Source organism: Branchiostoma lanceolatum, chromosome 10, assembly GCF_035083965.1.
Source record: "Branchiostoma lanceolatum isolate klBraLanc5 chromosome 10, klBraLanc5.hap2, whole genome shotgun sequence".
Lineage (NCBI taxonomy): Eukaryota > Metazoa > Chordata > Leptocardii > Amphioxiformes > Branchiostomatidae > Branchiostoma > Branchiostoma lanceolatum.
The window spans coordinates 442,361-446,909 of NC_089731.1; positions in this window are offsets into that span (position 1 = coordinate 442,361).

Consider the following 4,549-nt stretch of genomic DNA (forward strand, 5'->3'; position numbering starts at 1 on the left):
TAAATTGTCTTTTGCAAACTACATCTCTGTATAATCTAGGACTACTTCAACTGTGCGTATTGGGTGAAGGCATACTTAGATACATCTTGTAGGAGTTAAGAATCACTGCGGCAAGTTTAAGTGAGAATAATCCTCCCCAAGTCGCTTCAGATCCTGATGTATCGGACGCCAGCTGACGGCCGGCACGGTAACCACCAGCCAAGTGAACGTCATGCCAGGTTTACTACCAGAAATATCGGTGACATTTCGTTCGATACTGTTATATAAACGTGCTCAGCTCCGGGACCGTTTCAATCGTTCACACTAACTCGCCCTCTGTGACCAATAAATCGGGTGACCAAGCTGCCAATATTACTGTTCACCCATGAATCAGGGAAACTAAAGTGCAGTTTCATTTTGCCAATTTCGGGAAATAAAGTTTCATCCGGGTCTCCGGCATATGGATACATTTTATTACCGTCAGCCATTTGTCACATGAATCGGCATGCTGGCGTCCCCTGGGGAATCTCTGAAGTTGAAGAAATTGAATTTGGCAGTGAGGGATTTGGCAGCGGTGGCCCCACGGTAAGAGGGTAACGGTTTCCTAACCCAGAGGACGGCATGTATCGTTTGTCATAACCGAGGGAACAGTTTCCGGTACAATACGTTTTCTGTCATTGGTCAAATTTCTGTCCAATGTGCTTCAAAACGAACGTCATGGTTTCCCTGCCCAGAAGGCACCTGAATCGTTTGTTTCATCGATCCAGTAGTTGCTGTCACGACCAAGGCAACAGTTTCCAGTACGATAGGATTTCTGTCATTGATCAAATTTCTGTCAAATGTGCATTCAAAACGAACGTCATGGTGAAAGCCGGGTGCCAAACTGACCGTTTTTACTGTCCGGAGGGCGGGCGGGCTGAATCTTTTGTTACATTGATTCACATTGATCTAATGTAGCTGCTGTTACGACCCAGGGAGTAGTTTACTGTACGTTTTCTGTCACAATACGTTTTTGTCATTCGTTCAGGATCACTTTATGGCACGTATATGCACGTGAGAATAGTTTTTAGTACAATGCGTTTTAGGATCACCGTATGGAATGTGTGCATGACTGTCTTTCAATGTACTTAGAAATAAACGATATGTGTGAGACCTAGGTACGACACTGAACGGTTTCCCAGCCCAGAGGGCGCCTGAATCGTTTGTCAAATTGATCTTGCAGCTTCCGGCACGCGCGGGGGAACAGTTTCCAGTACAATACGTTTACTGTCATTGATCAAATTTCTGTCAAATGAGCTTCGAAACAAACTTTATGGTGAAACCTTGCAATTGGCGCCGAAATGTCGGTTTACCAGCAGAGAGCTCGGCAAGAATCGTTTGCTACATTGATTTTGAAGTTGCGACCATGATCGATTGTTCCAAGGAGTAGTTGTCAGTACAAGACATTTTCTATCATTGGCTCAGGATCACTGTATGGCACGTATGCATGATTGTTTTCAAATGGCAATGCAATGTGCTATGAATGAAACGTTACTTGACCAGCGGGCGCCTGAATCGTCTGTTACATTGATCTAATATAACTGCTGTCACGACTAAGGGAATAGTTTCCAGTACAAGACGTTTTCTGTCATTGGTTCAAGATCTCTATATTGGACGTATGCATGACTGTCTTCCAATGTACTTAGACGTTAACATTATATGATAAGACTTAGTTCCAACCTGAATGGTTCTCTTCCCAGAGGCCGACCTGTATCGTCTGTTGCATTAGTTTTGAAGTTGGGACCGCTGCCGATCGTTCCAGGAAGTAGTTTCCGGTACAATGCATTTTCTATCATTGGTTCAGGATCTCTGCATGTAACGCATGCATTACTGTCTCCCGACGTGCTTAGAAATAAGAGTTATGTGATGAGACCTTCGTGATAGACCAGACTCAAAGATTTCCCAGGGGGAGGCCTGTAGCATTTGTTACATTGATTTTGAAGTTGCGGCCACGATCAGTGACTAGCTTTCAGTACAATGCATTTCATGGCATGGGTTCAGGAACCACTGTTTTGGACGTATACATGGCTTTCTTCAAACCTGCTTTTCCGTTATGATGAAACATTGGTGCCCTATAGCTAATCAGGCCCTGGGTAAAGCCCCCGTCACACTTGTGCGTATATACAAGCCAGCATGAGTTGCGTATTTACATGTTTTTGGTTTAGGTTAAGTTTGCAGCCGAAGAAATAATTTCTTTGGTTTGATAACTAGACTGCTCAATGGTGAGTCAGAGAGCAAAGAACTTCCTCCCCGCAAAATCTAATTAAACCAAAAAATGTTACTGCGGATCTCACGCGCACTTGAATATACGCACAAGTGTGACAGGGCCTTAAGGTAGCCGAGTAGTTCCAAAAACGCTGATCTGGTAGATTTCCTCTGGGCTATCCTAGGAACGTCCCTAACCGAAGATAGCTACTCATTTCCACGTGAGTGAAGTGATGAAAGTCACGTTAAGTACATTCCCCAAAGGTCGATGACATGACAACATGCGAACGTCCTCTGGGTTCAAACACCCAGCCTTTACGGCACACGGCACGACGATCATTTACTCTTGAATGGTATATATGATCGTGCTAGAATGTTAATAAGTGGAATATAAAATACATTTCATTTCTAAATGCCCTCATCATGAGGATGAAAGAAACAAGCTTTTCGAAACAACAAAAACAACATTTCCGAGAAATAGACACTCGCTACCATTGTTAGATTTTCTACTGTCTGTACCCTTGCGATTATCCGACAGGCATGAATTTGCAGATGAAGGTTATTAAACTTAATAAGCGGGACTTCATTTGCGGTTTTACACAACTTTGTGTGGCCCACATTTCCTAACTGCTACACGGCGATTGGCTCATATATTCTTATCGGTCGGCTCTGCTCAACACGTAATGCTGAGTGGAGAAAATCCCGGCCATTTATTCCAATCAATACCATCTAAAACTCTACCAGGGATCTCAGACGTACAATATCTACACTCCTCCCACGTTAACCGCACGACTACCACGTCGCCTGCTCGGCTGAATTAGTACGTCGTGTGTTTCCCCTGACCTTTGCAAACGTGAGACATTCACTTTCACATCGAGGGTGGCCGTAAAATAATGGTCTTTATTTGCATGTTCTTGCCCACGTGGGCTAAATGCAGCAGTTATATTACCCTTCACTAGTTATAGACAATTACATTTGTATAATTTAGATAAGCAGCTTTTATACCTATTTTGTACACTGTTCTTTTATGTATGTTATTTGCATTTAGCCTTCGGGCATGAATTTGCAATAAACTTATGAATTATTAGGTGAAAGGCTAAAGGTAAATTACCATAATTGTGTCCCTAGTAAACAATGGGAGAAACAAAACAACTAAAGCTATGCTACACTGATAAATCTATCGTGGTAGCATGCGTAGTCCGGTGGTTAGCGATCTTACCTCTTGAGTTAGAAGCCGCGAGTTCGATCCCGGCTGTGTCGCTCACCCGACATGCACGCTACTGGAAAGGGTCGCAGTCCTTAGGACGGGACGTTAACCCATGCACGTGGTCCACTGTTCATTGTGCTTGTTGAAAGAGCTAGGAGAATTTCCCCGGTACAATGAACCTGTAAATACTATAATATAGTGTCTGTCTTCTCTGTCACGACCGGTGGAAGTATAGGTCTTCAGTGGGCTAAAACTGTATCGAGATCACTTTCCTTTTTATCGTTTACAACAGTTACTCATATTAGGTTATACTACCACTAAATCCATCGATTGAATATCTCTTCCCTCTTTTAAAACCCCTTAACAACGTTACGGTCTGCTGAGCCGGTTCCGTGCGGGCGGGGAATTCAGCGCCGCGCAGGTATGACAACCTGACGTCGTCAACAACGTCCCTTAAGACCGGCCCTGACCTTTCGAGAACGAGATAAACGCCGTCGCCTTAAAAGCCTTTTGTCCCCCGGCGCGGCGAGCGATGCATCTTGTAGCCGTCCAATTTGGGATACTTCATCTGGTGATGACATCGGTGCGAATTACTGTAAATGCAGAAATGTTCGCGGTGGTTTTATGTTGGCGGTTTTCGCGGCGACCGTTTCACCGCGAGCTTTAAACCCCCGCGAACGTTTTTGTCCAATACTGTAGCAGTATGTGACTATATAGCGCTTCCGCAAACTTAAAACCACCGCGAACACTCCATTTTCGCCCTAGCGTGAAATAAACCACACGAACTTAAATCCATCTACTGCAGCCTGCTTGTTACTGGCATAGTGAGGATGCTCCAATCGCAGACGCCAATGCAAATAGCTTGGTCACCATTCTCCACTGGTTGACTTAGGGGTGTTTTGCCGGGCCCGGTCTGCTAATAATTGGCCTGTATCTATCTATCTATCTGTCTTCTTTAATAGTTAACGCCACCTCCGGGAGCGAGCTAATGGCGACGAAGCCCGTCAGACACCCCCGTGTGGGCTTTTCTGCCTTAGCGGGCGGGCATCACTCCCAGTGCCGCAGAGATAGCGGTGAGCTTCCGATGGTGTGGTTACCAGGCTACAGTGCAACTGATGC